Raw genomic sequence first — 19,879 nt, forward strand, 5'->3', positions numbered from 1 at the left:
CCACTGCCAGCACTTGGGCACCTGCACCCAGTGCACACGTTCATTACTCCTGCAGAACATCTTTACTGTATAGGTAGAGTAATCCAACATGTTTGTCAAGTTTTACCTTTATTGTGCACACAGACCATTTGTATAATGATCCTGTGTGAAGTAAAACAAAATTGTGCGTATGTGATAGAGATGGCTGATGCTGCTGAGCATTTAAAATTCTCAGATACTTCATGGACCAGAATTTGGTGTAGAAAAGAGAGACCAAACTGTGAAACAATCAATCTTCCTGTTCAAAGATCTGAGTAGCAGAGGTCTTATTTCTGCACAAACAGTCCAAATTTGGCACACTTAAGTATTCCCTTTTTCTTCTGAGTTTTTCTTGTCAGAGCACATTCAGTTTCCCTTCTTGAACGCCATAAACGGTTCTCCTTATCTCCAGGTGCTTACTATTTTGTTAATTCACTGAAGTGTGAATATTCACATTTTATTTTTTAATCCTACCTATTATGCATGATTATTCATAAGTCCTTGCCTTAATCCAAATGACATCATCTCAAAGTGAGTTTTTTTCACCAACTAATACTTCATCTGTACATGGTGAAAATTATTATTTTCATTGCTTTTTAGTCTATTGATTTTCAATATGTTTATAAGTCCTTGCCTGTACAAACAGATCACACTTAAGAATTGTTTATTTTTTTCTTTATTGTTATTGTATGTATTCCTTTTAATTAATCATCAGCCAAATCTGCACTATCCCACTGCTTTTCTCAAATGCCACTAGGTAAATTTCTCTCTGCCTTACAATATTCATGCTTCATGCAAGGGATATATTGCAATTTATATTGGAGAAGTATCCCCAATTCTATAGAGGTTAATTACTTTAGGTAAGTTTTCTTAGAAATTGTTTTAGAGTATATTCTTTTGGATTTCTTTTAATCACAGAGCAGGTGCTTTCACCTCAGAGTTTCCACAGGATCAATGTCCTCAATTGTCTTAAAACTGAGGGAAGAGCAATGCACAGAAAATTAAAATTAGCTCACTTGGGCCCAAAGTCTGTGCTTATGTTATCGCACAGAAGCCTGAGGTTTTTAATCATTCATATCATGGTTGACATTGTCCATTCTGCTTTAAAAAAAAAAAAAAAAAGAGATGAAACTGTAGAATGTTTAATAGCACAGGCCACAGAGTAATGTTGTATTTTTACACATACAGTAATTGGAGAAGGATCTTCTTCAAAAAAGATACTAGGAGAATCTTGTTAGAGGTTTGATTAGACCTCTCCAACTCAGTAGGATAAATTGCATCTTTTAACAAAAATAGCAGAAGTTATTAAACTTATTAGGGAAGCCTCCAAATTGAAATAAAATAATTGTAGTCACTTAGCCACTTGAGCTTTCTGGACAGAAGACCTCCAGGATATAATGCTAAAATTGCGGAAGTCAGAGAGAATTGAGAAGGATAAAAACCAGAAAACAGACAAAAAAAAATGGAGGGATGAAAAGGAAAGAAATAATTTAACCATCCAATTAAATGTAATTCTGAGAAAGGACTACAAAGATTTGGGGGCATAATGAGTAAAGGAAACATGTTTTCTTAAGCCAGGAAACTGTCTCTTATAATTTCAGTTCTCATACTATTCAGTAAGTCAACATTTTGTATGGGTTTTTGGAAATTCAGCTAATACCTGAAGAAGGCATTGGATCCTCTCAACACGTTCACCTCCTGACCGTAATAACCTACAACATCTCAAACCTTTTAGTGTCTCACATAAAAGGGGATAATAGTACAATAAAAAAAAATAAAACCAGGTGATATATTATGATTTATTTTGATCTTGTACAGCATTTACACAAGAAAACTGTCTTGCAGCCTTCATTTGGATTTTCATTGTATTCCTTCTCCCCGTAATTACCAAAGTTAATCCAATGAGCACTAACAAGATTCACATTTATTCAGGGACAGTAAAAAAAAAAAAAAAAGATTTCTGAGGTATAGACACATATAAAGAGCAGAATACACTTTCATCTCAACAGAATCAGTAATGTGAGAGACAACTAAAACATCAAACCAGAACACAATATTTTTTCAGAAATGTGTCCAATAATCTAAGCCTCTGCACTCCAGCACCTATCCTTCAGTCTTACTCTCAGTCTAGAAACCATTCACAGGCTCCCCGAGTTACAGCAAGCCCTTCATCATCTCCTCTGAAACCCTAGGAAAAGTCTTTCTTTCCCTCATTTTGATGAGCAGTTATGCATCTGTTCCTTGCTCTCCTGAGATATCTATTGTGTAGGAGACCTGCAGATTCTTACCTCAGAAGCCATCACTTGGTCTCTGTCACTCTGTCCTGACCTGCAGGTGCCTCACATTGGTGGGCAAACACTTAAGTGCAGAGGGAGCAGGCAGAAAGTACCATCCTGTCCAGATATCTCCATATGACCCAGAGTGCAGGATTGTTACTTTCTGTGGGCTTGCCTCATGCTTTTTTGAAGAAGCAGTACATGAACAAATCAGATATGCCCTGTTACACCCACATACTTTTATAGTTTCATTAATATAGTCCTAGAACTCATGCTTGAAATTGAAAATACGTGGAAAGCTTCACGGAAACTATTTTGTCCATTGATTTCAGGAGATGCAGTTATGCCACTGTGATCATGGTATAAGAAAACTATTGCGTGCTGACAAACCAGAGGTCACAGACAATAGTAATAATGTATTTACTGGGTTACAATTCTACAGATTTGCAATACAGGAATTTCAGATCCAGTTTCCCATTGAGTAAGAATGTACTTGTCCACAAAAATAGTACAGTTCTTCATCTAAAAGAGAAATATTGAATTGTTTTGACAGTGATCAAATAACATATTGACAATCCCAATCTCAGCATTTGTTCATCTAGCCGACTCAGGCTCAAGATTTTTTAACTGGAAATTTTTAAAGAACTTATGTCGATGATATCACATGTAATTGTCAAATAAACCTCTCAAAATTGAATGCTATATTCTAGTTCCTGAAAACAATCGTATTTTAAGTTATTTCACTTAGTTTCTCATAACTGTAAATAACCTACGATAAAAGTATTTACTTAAAATTTCTAAGTTCTATTACCCTTTAATTGTCAATATTTAAACAGGCATTAATTTTAAAATATAAATTTTATTTAGAAAAACCTCAAATTCAGTAGGCAAACATCGAATATGGTATGTTTTACTCAATACTTTTATTTTATACCATCTTTATGCTAATATCCTTTTATCAATCACGACTACTCTTCAAGAAATAAAAGTAATTATTGTCTAACTATGCTCTTTCGCACTGAATTAATGAAGCTGGTCACATTATCTGCTGCAGTTAGACAATTACATTGTGCACCAGAGTGACACTGTAAAGTGACAATTGTTGTGTAAACAGAATTTATGAAGTTTCAAGATAAAACAAAACAATCCTTCAGATTTTCCAAATCACCAGCAATACTATTTCAGTAGCTCTACACTATGCTTTCAAAAATGGATGCACTTTCAGAAATTTTTTTTTTATCACTTTGCCATGGTGATAAAGAAAATCCTGAAGATTACAATCCTTGGCTCATAATATTATAGGCCTTCTGAAATAAGAAACTCAATGCTTATTAGACAAAGAGATGACTGAAAGGAGAGGAAAAGTAAGACATTAAAGATAAGGGAAACAACAGGAGGTTGCTTGTTGAGCCTAGTGACCCTATTTGCTGCTCTTAATATGCTAAAAATTGTGCCAATCATGGAGAAAAAAGGAAAAAAAGTCCTTTTAAATTCAATTTTCAGCACAGCAGTTGGATATTGTTGGGTTTTTGTCTCCTGCATCTGTTTTCAGCACTTTTATTTTTTTTCCCCTCAGGGTATTACTTTAAAATGCAATTTAGTGTAAGCTAAAAAGGAAAAAATCCCTGATTATACCTCAGTAAGTTATTATTACTGACATGTATGCAAACTGCTAACTAGTGGTATGTGCCCTTCATTCAGCTTGTAATATTTCCTTGACAAGTAGCACCAAAACTACTTGGGAAGAGTGAAATACAGCCTTGAACTAGTCTAAGAGTTTATTAAATATTTAATAAGTAATAAGAATCCATCAAAGGATGTACTTTACCTTACCTGTGACAGCTGGAGGCAAGAATTGTTTTACAACTTGGCCTGAAAAGTGATTCTCTATGAAAATGACATGAGCATAAAAGGCAGGGGAAAAAAAGGAGAAACTATATAGTTGCTAGCATTTAACTATAGAGTGATCTACCAATAGCTGACTTATTGGCTTTTATTATTATGGGGCCCTAGGAGCTACGAGCCATGACTGCAGACATAGTTATGTGCACTTCTCTGTGTGTGTACGAGTATGAGCTGAGTAAAACGGAAGGCTTTGATCCAGTTTCAGATGAAATTTCTTCTTTCCTTCTTGTGCCACCAACTATTTATACACCATAATATCCAAGCAGTGCTGTTACTTTGTGCATAGTTGAGGAGTATGTAGTTCAGTGCTACTTTTAGTGAAACATGCATGTATTCATCATTGCATATAACTACCTTTATCCTGAATAAGAAGAGAGGTCTGTGTTTCAGTGAATGTGCAGAGAGTCTTCTAAACTTGGAGTTTCTTTCCCATAATTCCCTATCTTGTATAAATCTAGTGTATCAATTCTAAGAGTTATTTATCACTTTTGTAGCATTGAAACTGTTCTTTAAATATTTTTGGTGGGGGAGGGTGGGTAAAAACTGAAGGAGAGATTAAAGTTCCCAATAAATTATCAACTTCAAAGCAGCCTAAAGTAGGGGAATAAGTGGCTCAAAAACTCTATCAGTGCTGAAAAATCCCTGAAAATGCATAAGATACCCAGGTGAAACAGTGCTTCACCAAGGGTCTCTGAGCAACAAGCAACAGAAATTCCAGCCTGCTTCTTGTTTGAATTCAGTACTTGGGATAGACCACAGTTCAGAACTAACACAGAATTCAGAAGATGAAATGCAGAAACAAATCATAGCCACTGATACAAGCATTTACTGAGAGGAGGTTGGTGTCTATGCCTATTAACTTTAATTAATTTTCTTAATTAGTCAGCAGATAAAATAGGTTCTGATGTTTTACCTTGCCTGGAATAATCTTTTTGTGGTTAAAATATATTAGAGAAAGACAGAAAAAAATACTTAACTGGAAGATCTGAGTAGGTGACAGTACCTTCCAAAAAGGGATAAAGAATGGCCTTTTTTTTTGCCATCACAGTTAGAGCTAGAAAAGGTTGTAAACCTTTGGCTTGGGGAAGGACTGAGCACAACTTAGCCAGTTACGCATGCAGCAAAATCTTTGTTAAGAATTCTGAGAGTTCAGTAAATATTGATCAATTCATATGGCTCCCAGTGGACTTGAACGCACTCTGAGTCTTTCACAATGTGTGATATTCATTGGGTTGACTATACACAAAAAAGGGATATTTGCAGTATGTTGTAGTTTTAGTGTCTAGTAATATAGATAACTTGCCAATGAAATAAGGAATACTTCACATCTTTGGCAGAGGGTGCCAGAAGTCTCTGTGGTATTTCTAAGGAAGGCGGAAAGATCCAATGTTCTCATGAACTTTTGCCCCTTTTAAGTTGGTGTCGTAGTTCAGCCCTGATCGGGAACAGACTACGCAGTCTCTCTCTCGCTCCCCCCACCCTCCGAGAGAATAGGAGGAGATGATATAAGGAAAAACGGCTCAAGGTTTGAGATAAGGACGGGGAGAAATCCTTAAAGTTACCGTCATGGGCAAAACAGACTCGACTTGGGGAAAACTATTCATTTATTTCTAAAATTAGCAGGAGAATGAGACAGGGAACAAGATAACCTCCCCCCACCCCTCCCTCTTCCCGGGCTTAACATTATCTATACTACCTCCCCTCCCGAGTGGCACGGGGGGGGGAAAGGAAATGGGGGTCGCGGTCAGTTCATCATGCGTTGTTTTACACCGCTGTGTCGTCGTCGGGGGAAGAACTCCTCGCATTCCTCCCCTGCTCCAGCGTGGGGTCCCTCCCATGGGCCACAGTCCTTCGTGAAACTGCTCCGGCGTGGGTCATCTCTTCCACGGGGTGCAGTCCCTCTAGAACAGCGGTCCCAGCGGGCCCTCCACGAGCCAAAGCCTCCTTCAGGCCTCCACCTGCTCTGGTGTGGGGTCCTCCACGGGCTGCAGGTGGATCTCTGCCCCTCCGTGGACCTCCTTGGGCTGCAGGGGGACAGCCTGCTCCACCATGGTCGTCAGCACGAGTTGCAGAGGAATCTTAGCCAGGAGCCACGTTACTCCTCCCCCTCCTTCTGAACTGACCTTGGCGTCTGCAGCCGTTCCTTACAACAGGCTGGCAGACGCCTCTCAGGATCCTTTTTACATCTTATTCACTTCTCATCTCCTCTCCACTTCTTGCAGCCAGGCTGGGCCGAGTTGGGCCCAGTCGGCTGCCTGGCAGGAGGCCAGAGGGTGAGGCCTGCAAGGCCCATGAGGCTCGCGCCTCCCCCTCTCTGCCCCCCGCTCAGCTGCTTCACATGTTCTCTCCTTTTTTTTTCCTGTTTTCCCCTTCTTAAATACATTATCGCAAAGGCGCTATCACGGAACATTCTGCTACCAATTGGCTCAGCCTTGGTCAGCAGCGGGTCCGCCCTAGGCCCGGCCAAGTCCACTAAACAAAGGGGAGCAACTTCTAGCAGTTTCCTACAGAAGCTACCACCTTAGACCCCCCCCTCATTAACAAAACCAGAACAGTTGGAAAGGTTAATTTAGATATATCCAATGGTAAAAAGGTTTAAGTAGCTCCAAGTAGTGATGAAGAGTGTACATACCAGGGATAAGATCAACATGTCTTACAAGACCTAGAATTTTCTCAAACAGACATTGTCCATAATTGATACTATTCTGATTGGTATGTAGTTTAATGAGGTCCTAAGATGCCCAAAGAAATAAGGAATTCCTTAACAATGTGTGGACTTTTCTCTTAAAAAGTTTAACTGCCAATCTTGACAACATGATGAAAAACACATTTTTGTGCTTTATCACAGATTATGCCTCATACTGTTTTTCCCTCTGCTAAAAATGAAAAAAAAATGTTAGTGTTAAAAAAGCATTGCACATTTTCTGCGAAGTGTCTTAATTATTTAATATATTTCTTGGTTAAAAAAAAAAATAGTATGAATTTTAGTAGAATTTTGTATGGTGTCTGTTGTTTACCTCCCCAACAGTGAACAGTAAGTTAAACAGAAACTATGACTGAGTGCAAGAATTTAGCAGCATCTCTGCAGGGTAAAGGAATGTTCTCTCAGCCATTCTATCTCAAATGCAGAACTGACTCACTGAGTGTAAGCAATAGCTAAGCTACAGAGACTGAGACCTAGATCATTGCTAACATCTAGGCACAGGATTTCTACTGATTTTAATGGAAGTTAGGTATCTGAGGTTTCTGGGATTTGGACTGCTCTGTAATTACAGAAAAAAAAGCATTGTGGCACCTGGATGTTTCACATCCAAAACTTGTGTCCTAATTATTGAGCCTGACCTCAAAATTAATTTTATACCCTTGGAAACTAAATTAACCATTTCTATTTACATCAGTTTCTGCTGGAGAACTCAATATGTGAGACAGATTGCAACAGAACTATGCATTGCAGCCTTCAATCTATCATGGGAGAATTAAATACAGGTGACTATCTCACTGCAAGAAAAAAGAAAAGGTCATGATGAAGGTTGAACAGGCATTGTTTTAATTGATTACTTCTTCACTACGCTCCCTTGATGAAGGTGTTGGCAAAGACAGCTCGTAAGATAAAGCTATATCCACACAATTTTAGCAACAATATTTAAAGGGAGGAAAAAAAATCATTGTTTAGTTTCTATTACCTATACCAAATTTGGCAACAATATGTCTAATTAAATATTACATTTTTGTATAAAATGTGGCTTATATGGCACTAAAAAGAAAAAGATTCCAGCAAACAACATTTTATTTATGTATTTCTGAAAACATGAATGTAAGTAGTAAGAAAGGCAGTACTGTCCTCTTCTGTGCTATTTTTACCTTTACAAAATAGCATCTTTCAATGCCAAGAAGGAAGATCTTGTTTGTTTGTTGTCTTGTCTTTGTTTTAACCATGTACCAAGGACAATCTTTGTTAGAGAAGCAGGTGTGGTGTAAAGAACAACTAATGAATTCAGGATGAAGGATTAATTGTGTCATTTCAGTAAAAGGAACTTTCTTATTCAGTCTTTTGGGACCGGATCCAAGTCTCATTGAAGTCAGTTTGATTCTTTACTCTGATTATTCAATACAGGATCAGCAGAGACAAAGTAAACAAGACACGTCCTAATAAGTTCCATAGGAGTTACGATCTTGCCTAAGGGAATCAATGTAACTTCCGTATCTTGTTGTCTCTCATTGTAACCATTGTGCAAGGAGTACCTTGTACCCTTCAGATCACTGCATCAGTTCTCAAAATCCCTGTCTGCTGAGAAATCCCAAATACAGCTGAACTTCACAACCTGCAGCCTTCTAGCATCTTCTGTATCTTTGAGTTTCTGTCTGAGTTTCTTATCTCACAGAAAATGCAGAACTTTAGCTGATTCAGAAACACAAGCTTTAGCTATGTCAGTTTCCAAATCCTTGGAATATGGCCCACTAAGATTTACTACCTCGCACATCCCATTTATACTGTGCTTGGGGAAGGGAGGGGAGGAGAAGGGAAGAGAAGGAAGGGGAGCAAGGGAACAGAGTAGACCAATGCCCAGATAGTCTCTGACTAATGGCTACTTTGCAAAGACTATGCTCCAGTTTTATTGCTGACTACATTATAGAGTAAGGAATATCCTTTTGGTCAGTTCAGGTCAGCTGTCCCAGCTGTGTAAACTCCCAGCCTCCTACCCATCCATCCCTATTCTATGTGCTCTGGGGGAAGAGTGAGAAATAGAGAAGGCCTTTATGCTGTGCAAGTACTGCTCAGCAATAGCTGAAAAATCAATGTGTCATCAACCACATGTTGATAACAAAATGATGTCTTATGTTTGAGAAAACATAAACCATATAGAATCATAGAATAGTTTGGGGTGGAAAGGACCTTTAAAGGTCATCTAGTCCAACTCGCGCCTGCAAGAAGCAGGGACATCTTCAACTAGATCAGGTTGCTCACAGCCCCGTCCAACCTGACCTTGAATGTTTCCAGGGATGGGGCATCCACCACCTCTCTGAGCAACCTGTTCCAGCCACCACCCTCATTGTAAAAAATTTCTTCATTATAACTAATCTAAATCTACCCTCTTTTAGTTTAAAACCATTACACCTTGTCCTATCATAACAGGCCGTGGTAAAAAGAAGTTCCTCCCTATCATTCTTATAAGCCCCCTTTAAGTACTGAAAGGCTGCAATAAGGTCTTCCTGGAGCCTTATCTTCTCCAGGCTGAACAATCCCAGCTCTCTCAGCCTGTCCTCATAAGAGAGGTGCTCCAGCCCTCTGACCATCTTCATGGCCCTCCTCTGGGCTCACTCCAACAGGTCCATGTGCTTCTTGTGTTGGGGGCTCCAGAACTGGACACAGTACTCCAGGTGGGGTCTCACCAGGGCAGAGTAGAGGCGGAGAATCACCTCCCTCGACCTGCTGGCCACACTTCTTTTGATGCAGCCCAGGATGTGGTTGGCCTTCTGGGCCGCAAGGGCGCATTGCCTGCTCATGTTAAGCTTCTCATCCACCAGCACTCCCAAGTCCTTCTCCTCAGGGCTGCTCTCAATCCATTCCCCGCCCAGCCTGTATTTGTGCCTGGGATTTCCCTGACCCATGTGCAGAACCTTGCACTTGGCCTGGTTGAACTTCATGAGGTTTGCACAGGCCCACCTCTCCAGACTGTCAAGGTCCCTCTGGATGGCATCCCTCCCTTCCAGCGTGTTGACCACATCACACAGCTTGGTGTCATCGGCAAACTTGCTGAGGGTGCACTCTATTCCACTGTCCATGTTAAACAGCACAAGTCCCAATACTGAGCCCTGAGGAATGCCACTTGTCACTAGTCTCCACTTGGACATTGAGCTGTTGACTGCAACTCTCTTAGTGTGGCCATCCAGCAAATTCCTTATCAATCAAGTGGTCCATCTGTCAAATCCATGTCTCCTCATTTTAGAGACAAGGCTGTCATGTGGGACAGTGTCAAATGCTTTGCGCAAGTCTAAGTAGATGACATTAGTTGCCCTTCCTTTATCCACCAAGGCTGTAATACTGTCAAAAAAGGCCACCAAACTGCACAGTCTGTAACTTAGGGATTCACCTAGGAGAGAAGATTCTTATCTCCCATTCATAGGGCTGTTTCTGTATTTTAACACTTATAACAGACTGAAACAATCTTATACTTGCTAGTTTATTTTTTGCCCAGTAAATCTGGAATTCTATGTGCAAAATAGGACAGCTTTAGGCACTGCTTCTACCTGCAGGAATCTTATATTTGTTGTTTTAAGAATATGATCATGGAAGATGCATGTTGATATCCAGGTTGCATAGTGTTTGTGGAAGAAATGTTTGATTTTTAACAGAAGAATCATGAAAATTTGCCTTTAAAGAGGCAAATGGCTCAGAGTTTATCCACACAAACTACAAATGGAACAGATATATCAGTTTTAATTTATTGCTTTATTTCAAGGTACATCAAGTGCAGGGAACCATCTTTTTCACTAATAACATAATTTGATAAAACTCATCATGAAGGCATAAGTGTCGTATCCTGAACCAAACCATTGCTCAGAAGCAACAGAACTACAGTGGCTGTTCATTTTTTTTTTTTTTCTTTCCCTTTGAGCATATGTGAAAGATCCAGGGACAGTCTAACTTAATTCTTACCAAGCTAATTACCTCCAAAATAAGTTAATCAGCTTTCTTACCTACTAAAAGGATGCATAAGTACAAGGCAATTTTTGACACTAACACCTTGACACAAGCAATAATGTAAAGTGACTGATGCAACAACATATATAGCAATAAGCCACTAAGAAGATTCACTTTCCAGTTCTTACAAATGTGATTTTTAGATCATCTGCAGTTTCATTTCTTCAGCTACACTTTTTTTGGCACTACAAAAACTTCCAAAATACAATTTCTACATCTTTGACAGCTAGTGATGCTATATGCTGTCTTTTGCTGCTAATTATCCAGCACAATTTTCTGGTATTTTAAGACTATTTACAACTTCCTGCTGAATCCTTGTTTCCAGACACTTTTTTTTTTGTTATTTTTGGGTGCTGCATAGCAATGAAAAACATTCAAAACGTTTACATACAGTAAATTTTATGGGTGGTTATCTGAAAGACTTCGTGTCACGAAAGAGCTGATTGCTGCTGTGCTGTACCTTGACTGTACCCTGGCTTTACTCTGAGGGCCACCACTAAGCTGCAGCTGGCACAGCTGGCAGCAGCACACCTGCTAAGCAGAGAAGGCTAATGAGATCATCTCACACCAGCACACTTTTCTTTATGGTAGATAATATTGCTCTTCAGCAGAGGAAAAGTCCTTGTCCCTACCTGCAAAGTCCAAACTCTGTGTGGGTCTGCCACAAACCTGTTCACTGCTTGCCCTGAAATGACAGCTGCAGTTAGCACACAGCACTACATAGTGAAACCCTGTATTTATTTATTTGCCTTCCAAACACTCTTTTCCAATTCTTTGTATACTTTTAAATAGAATTTAAAAAATCAAAAGCTAAAACTATACGTCTCTCGCTACTTTACCTTCATATGTAAAAAATTTTGTGAATATTCCCCTCTTGTAGCAACTACACAGCTGGTCATCACGGATTATGAAAATGGTCAGTCAGCATTTGCTCACCTTCATGTGAGGAATAGTAGAATGCTTAAAAATTAGATGACTCCAGGAGGCTGTTCCATGTCAGTTGTTGATCAGCTCTAAAGAGCCATACATTGACAAAGTCATACCATGTAAAGTGTCACAGCATTTAGAGAAAGTGTCTTTCTATAAAGAATCTGTATATTATGTATGGATATATTTTGCAAAAGAAACACTTTATTAAATATGTATTGAATAAAATGTGTATGGATTTTTCACTTTCTAACAAACAATTACCAGCAGCATTTTATTCTCATAAGAAAACAGACTATAAATCTCTAAGATTTTGGTTAACAAATGGTTGGGGTCTGATTATGTGATAAAACAACTTTTCCAATGATTTTTTTTCACATTAGGACACCCTAGGCATTATTCATTTACATATGTTTTGCATACGATCCTTATTATATATAATGATTTCTTACCATTAGTCTTGCATCTAGACTGTTACTAACCAATAAAAACCCTCCTCAGATTGTCACTGAGAATTAAATAGCAGAACAATTTATAATCTTTATGGCAAACCAGACAACATTACTACTTATGTGTAGAAACTTTGAATTACAACTCTAGAAAAAAGGGTAAATATAATGATTGTATAAACAGAACTATCCAACATTTCCTTTTACATGATTCACCCTAATTAAACAGGATTTCAGTGTTAATTGCCTGATACTTCACTTGGAGATTGATTAGGACACTATTTTAATGAACACTCTGGAATTTTTCCCGTATCAGTTTCAGATTTTTGTCTTTTATACTTTTTCAGCATTAGAAAGCTCTGAAGAGACAAAAAAATGGCCACCTTATTGATTTCCCCAGATATTCTGTAAAGAGGTAGGGAAAAAGTATGGATTTTTAAAAGTTCTTATTAACATACATCAGCTGGCAATTCTAAACATCTGGCTCTAAGAGAACTTATTTGAAATTAAATTATATATATATTTGTAAGGCTTTTACTCTACAAAATAATTGCAGTTTTAGTATTAAAGAGGAAGCTAGAAACTGGATTACTTGTAAATAGCTACTCCAAACCTCTATTGAAAGAAAAAAAAAATTAAAAAGAAAAAAAAAAATCTCTCTGGTGTGCATTGGAGTTAAATGGAGTTCTCTGTTGCCTTAGACATTCTTCTTTCTAACCTTTTAAAATATTGAAATACTAACAGTTTTGCATCATGTTTCAGAATAGTTCTTGTAAAGGTAAGAATCTGGATTGAAGAAAACACAGTTCTTGTATGTTTAGTGTTCCTCAGGTTGTTCCGAATCATTGGGAAAATACCACCGTGGCTGGAATGTAACTGTTACTGCACTTGCTTGTACTTAACAAATTTTAGGACCTGTGATCACCAACATGCAGATTGAGTGTCACTGCAGTTGACTAAGTAAAAAAAAAAAAACACTATTACAGCATTTTTTTAAGTGTCTCCTTGAAAAACTAAGGAGCAAAACAGCACTGCAACAACGATGGTGTAATTTGATACCAGACAATGCTTACATAAAGATCGAGGTTGGATGCAGATTTCTGAAGCTGCTCAGTTAGATCCAGTTATTCAGTTGTTTAATACTTTCAATTCAACCACCCAAGTACCTAGTTAGAAAAATAATATTTAGTTTATGCACCAGCCAAAGTTTTGACACATTTTTTTAACACATGGCACAGAACTGTCATTCCCTGCCAAAGCCCTCTACCAGCATATTGAGTTTATTGGCTTGTTGAAAGAGCATTAATGGCTGTCTTAAGTGAGGGACTTTGGAGAACCACTTTGAACCAATGCCTCCTTGCACGTACTCAGAGGCAGTCAAGATTTTACAAATTCCTCTGGTCTTCATTCTTCCTTTTCTCTTTCTGTAGATTATATAAGAGAAGGCTCAAGCACATCAAGGGAACAAAGTAGCCTTGATCAGGTCCAGCTAGACAGTTAGGGTAGAACTTTAGGGCATGCCTCACATCACACCAGCACCTCCACATGAATTTAGTCAGCATAACACAGTGCGGAAAAAAAAAAAAAAAAAGCAAAGAAAAAAAATTCAGAACACAGTGATTCTTACATCATCAAAAAGGTGAAATTAGGAACATAAAGCTGCCAGCACTTTGAGAATACCCAAAGATTTGCATTGAAGTTAAATATTTGCAGAGATGCTTTCCAAAGTAGAAACAAACTTGAAGGCTTTGGTGAAATATATGAAGTTTTATTTGGAACTCGATTTTCTCACTTCTCTGTAAAACAGTCTAAAAGGGTTGTGCATAGCTGAAATTAGACTTTTAAAAGGTGTCTATGCTACGGTTAATTGAAGCTAAAAATAAGTATCTATTTCTTTTGTAAACCAGAGTTGGCCTTGCCCTGGTGAACCAAAGTTTATTGAAAATGAAAATGAGTAATTAACAATGTCTTCTCCCTTATCCCCTTACAGAAAACCTTTTATTTCCCAAAGAGGACAACATAAGCTGCTTTAAACAAAACAGAGCATCACTGCAGTAATTTGAATTATATGCTATGCACAATTGAAGCTGGATCTAGTTCTGCTCACATTCATTCTCTAAGTGTGTGGTGGAAGCTAAGAAAACAAAAGATTTTGAAGTGCTCCGCCCAGGGTTGCAAGGGAACAATAGCAAAGCCACAAGTGAGGCTGCTCAAGATACTGCTTTATTATACGTGATACAAAAAAGGTACATGAGCAGAGAAGCTCAGTGTTTCAAAAGCTGAGGCCGGTACAAGGCAGGCAGCTTTCAGCAGCTGTTTCAGAGAGGCTCAGTTTCATTGGGAACATGCCTATCGCAGCGTGGCAATAACTCGTGATTACTCCTGCTCGTGAGTTTGAAAGTACAGAAAGCATTGTTGAATAGTAATCGTCAGCGGAAGAAAACGAAAATCTAAATATTAGTTTGCTGCATCTTAGCGCATTCAGTAGGTGCACATAAAGTGTATCTGTGTGTGCCCAGCGCTGCTTTAACAGTATCTCAGGATGCTTCCCACTCACCTGTGCTTCCTTCAGTGACAAGAGTGCAGCTTTGCTTACTCTGCTGATGACATGACACATCCTCCCCGCAATGTAAGAGCCTGTTAGCACAGACCCTTAGTTAATGGTGCCAGGAAAAATCTAGGCTGTATGGAAATCAGTAACAAACTTTTCGTTGATTCTAATGAAGCTGGATTTTACCTTGCAAATCAGAATTCTTACACTTGAGCTCATTGCATTTATTTTCATTGGCATTCAGGAGCTGAAAGGATTGATCTCATGACACTTTTTATTTTTAATTTACTTATGATGGAAAATTCTTCAATTAAAAGCCTGTATTTGGCAAAGAAAGAATTGTGGGAACTTATTTATGTAACAAAAATATCTTTTTTTTTTTTTTTACTATTTGTATACACTCTGCCTTACTGGAAAAGCAGTTAGGACTTTTCTGAATGTATTAATATATGGTTAATAAATTTCAAATCAGGCTGAGGACATACAGCTACAAATACTCTCATGGTCTTTCTTGCTGTGAACATGTGGAAAGGATATATGACAAACATACAAAATTACAAGCACTGCTGAAATATTTATCTACCTTTTATTTAGTGTCCTAAATAATGTTTAGTGGTTAGTGCCGCAAACACTGCTTCATTCTTGAGATAAGTCACAAATTTTCATATTTATTGTTTAATTGCTACTGTTAATTTCAACAGAAAAAAAAAGTTCTATTTAAATGAGTTTTAAATAAGTGATCTGAACTGTTTGATAAAGAAACAACGGACTACTACTGGAAAAACTAATATTTTAAACTGTTTAGAAGGCAATTTTTTTTTTGTTTTCTTTCTTAGTATATTCTAACAGTTCACCAAAGATAAAAGAGGTAATTCTGCATTTAAATATTAATATAAATTTTTGAAATTAACAGTCAAAAGATGAGTCCAAATACATTCACTACAGATCATCAGAATAGTGTGTTTAAAGTAATTTGATTTTACTTAGATATTTTTATTATTATATGCATTTATTAATGTACATACCAACAAATACTCTGACTTAAAGTATAAAAATTGATATTAACATACAATCAACTCTTAAATCTTTGTCTTTTATTCCTTTATTGCTAATAATAAGCCATTATGAAATGTTTTGTATTCATAAATGCATTTACAATTAAGATTGTTCAGTTTAAAATATTTGGAAAAAAAATCATCAAAAAGTGATAGATAGGATAAGGAAAGGAGCTGGTCTTGATTCTGGGCCTGATCCAAGACCAGGATATTTTCACTGATTCAGTGGTGGGTGCTATCACACACTGAAATGTCTTCTCAACTAATTCTGTCACCTACAAGTTCAAGACCTAATTTGAGTTGGCTACTTCAGACTCCCTTCAGAGGCAACAGAAAGAAAAATGCAGATTTTAAAGTGTGATTCATATGACCACAGGTGATGCGATTTCTACCTAAGGACTCAAACTGTAAATTTATTTGCCTATAGTCCACTGATTTTTCAGATTTTAAAGATGAACTGGTCAGATGAATCCTAGCCTCAGTACACGTACTTTTATTTAATCTATCAAAATGAATAATGTTGTACAAATGCCATAGGCCTTCATTACCCCATTAGAAAGAGCAATAGCCTTTACACCAATGACCCACATGTGAAGATACGGAGGGATGCATCATGGCAGTGAACACCTTGCAGGAAATACAGTGAAGATCTGAAGATAGATTTCTACTTTCTAAAACACCGAAGTGAGGGTAAACTCCCAGGTTCTTAGACCATTGGCCACAGACACATCATGCACTAAAGTGCAGAGCTGTATAACTGCTGCTAAAACTACATCTTTTATACAGTGCTTCCCTCCTCTTCAAGGTGCACCAGGACAAAAAAAGATGACTCTTCAGCACCTTGGAATTAATATAGATCCTCAAAGGAAGAGACCCCTCACTTCCAAGCAGCTTGGCTCATGCTTAAGATAATTTCTAGCTCACTATTGGGAAGTCAGTGAAGGATTGGAGAAGATTTATTTAGATTTTTCTCACAATTTTTTTTTCCCCCTTTTGAGAGACACTCATGGTAATTAGACCTGGTCAAAACAATCTTGTTTTCAACATACTAACAATAAACTAGAAAATTTGGGGGGGCAATAAAATTTCAAAGACTGACACACATTTCCAGCCAAATAAGTGCAAAGATCTTAAATACATCTTCTAATCTAACCAAAGATTTTATTTTAGCTTTCTACATTTACAGTAACAGGCACCTTTCACTCAAAGTCTAAGTCATCTTAGGCCTTAATAGCTTTTCACTGCAACATGAATCATACTTTCTTTTACTCATCCCCAGCAATGGAAATGTGAATTTGAATTATTGGAATAAGAAAATTACAGGTAATTTATGTTTGTTGTAGTCCTGTTTCTATGATTTTGAGAGAAGATGGCCATAATTTGTAGCCCTGGTAACAGGAACTGCACATCCATTTGTTAAAGCTGACTGAACATTCCACTTGTCCCTCTGGATTTTAGTTGAAGGGGAAAGAAAAAAAAAAAAAAAAGAAAGAAAGAAAGAAAGAAAATTATATTAACTCATCATTTGGGAATTTGCTTCTTGTTGTCTAATTATTCAAGTAGCATTAGAGAATTACATATTATAAAATTATTTCATTAATAACTGTTTCTGATGGAGCCATTTTAAATTGTTTCAATCTTACAGAAAAAAAATATTTCCTTTAAATAATATTTCTGGAATATTCAGAAGATAACACCAAAAGTCACCATACATTTAAGAATACACTTGATTTAATTATATGCCTAATATCACCTATTCAGACTATGACTTAAGAGTTGGTTATTTACTTATAGTAGTGGTAAATCTAGACCAAAGAGTGAGAATAACTCCCTATCACCTGAAAAAAAAATCCTACAAAACCCTTATTTTTTTTTTCTGTGAAAGATGTAGATCATGACTCTCTGCTCCCACTGTAATAAATAGAAATCAAAGTTCTTTAAAGCTTACAAGAGGTGCTTAGTAACTTCTAGCATTTTGTCCTTGATTAGCATCAGTTTACAGCTGAAACATTGGTCTGTTAATTTAAATTGATTTGATGTGATGGAGCAGACCGTGTTCTAAATGCTTTTTCCTAAATCACACTCAATTAAATAAAAAGCTTGTGATGTGTTGATGTGATATCTGTGCCCACAAGCTGTAGGGATTGTCTGCATTATATGAATGTTTCCTCTGAAAAAAAAAAAAAAACAAAGTGAAAGGTGACTATACTTCTCTGATATATTCTTTGAATGCCACTGTTGAAAACACATATATCCCCTGAAACATTCCCATTCTAATGACCACATTCCATTATCCACCTTTTTTCTCAAGCATGTTGTTCTGTCTCTGAATCTAGTGTACCTTTTACCCATTACCTGCCTGCATACATCCAATCTCTCAGCCATTTTGCACAAAGTAGTGAATTTCATCCTCAAAAGTCCATTTACCACACATTTCTTCAGCTCTTAAATAAAACATTCAGTTACCTAAGCAACTGCCACACCACTGACTTTTGCTAGCCAGAAGAAAATGCATGCACCTATGCACAACCTCCTACGTGATGGGTTTGGTTATTTTTCCCAGGTAAACAAACAAAACCAAAAACTCTGATACACAGAGTCTATTTGCTTGCACTCCGTGTCAGGTCTAGATTGAATAACTGGATTCCATGCGTTTCTACATCTCCTAATTAAAGGCTGATCATAAATTCCAGAAAACTTTCTTGGACAAACTTATTTGGTGCAAAATCAAGTTAGATCCTCTTCCTGTAACGTATCACCATATGATGCTGCTGCTAAAACTGTAAACCTGCATATAAGCCTCCTTGAGACACAGCTATTAACAAAAATTGGACTTGAAAGTAGTCGGATTTCACGATGGTGACATTCAGGGACGATGGCAACATTCAGGGATGATGCACAGGAAAAGGAAGAACCGCTGGCTTAGCCATACAATTTCTCAAATATGCATAGACGCTCTCATATCTAAAAAAAAAAAAGTAAAGCACAAATCTGTCTACAACTAAACATCCCAGAAAGCATTTACCATTCCTGTTCCTTTAGCAACAGGGTGAATTCAGCATGTAGGTTATGTCTTCGAGGCAAACGATCCTCTGGTCTCATTGAACTGCTCACCTGGCTACTGAAGAAGAACCTTCCTTGTTTGCACAGACAACTTTCCCCTTTTAAACCAGCCTGTGCCTCCTTTCAACCCCCCTGCGCTTATGCTGCACATTTTCCAGCTTTGACATGAACATGCACCCTTTCAGCTTCTGGGCAGAGAGTTGTTGGAAGTCAATGGCCCTGCTGCTAGCAGGCCCATTGATCTACTGGTGTAGAGCCATTAAGTGTTGATGGCCCTTGATTGCTCTATCAAAGCTTCCCAGCTCTTCACGATGTGTCAACCTCCTGCTTTAAAATGAATGCTCTCAGCTGCACTTAATGTTACCTTCAAAATGAAGTGTAAAACACAATAGGGTATTCACAAAACACAAATGGGAATTATACACTGACAGCGATGTAACCCCAAACCCTCACCGCTTTTCTTGCGAATTAAAAGAATGTCAATTACTCTTTTCGTCAATTAAAAGGTTATAAAAAAAAAAATCTAACAAAGAAAAAGTGAAGAGCAGAGTTTGAAAGACTACCGCAAGCATAAGGGTGGAAGAGAGAAGTGCATCCCCGAGCAAATGGATGGATAATAGCGCTCTGACTTCGTGGCAAAAAAAAAAAAAGAGGACAATCTGCTGCTAAGGCTGAGCTAAATGAAGGGCTTTAAGAATCTTAAGTATTGTCAATCATGCGACCCAACTATCCTTAAGGAGTCGAGTTTTATGTAAGACTTTTTAATAAGCTTCGGCACAGTGCATATGATTATTGATGATTTGCACACTAAATCGATGAGTAAATTCTCATAATAAATTACTGATTTATTTTATCCCATTTCACCCAGTCAAGCATATAATTACTCACAGTTCTGCAAAAACACGGACTTGTTAAAATCCACACATGTATAT

The sequence above is a fragment of the Chlamydotis macqueenii genome, chromosome 1 (assembly GCF_036417535.1).
Source record: "Chlamydotis macqueenii isolate bChlMac1 chromosome 1, bChlMac1.mat, whole genome shotgun sequence".
In the NCBI taxonomy this organism is placed as follows: domain Eukaryota; kingdom Metazoa; phylum Chordata; class Aves; order Otidiformes; family Otididae; genus Chlamydotis; species Chlamydotis macqueenii.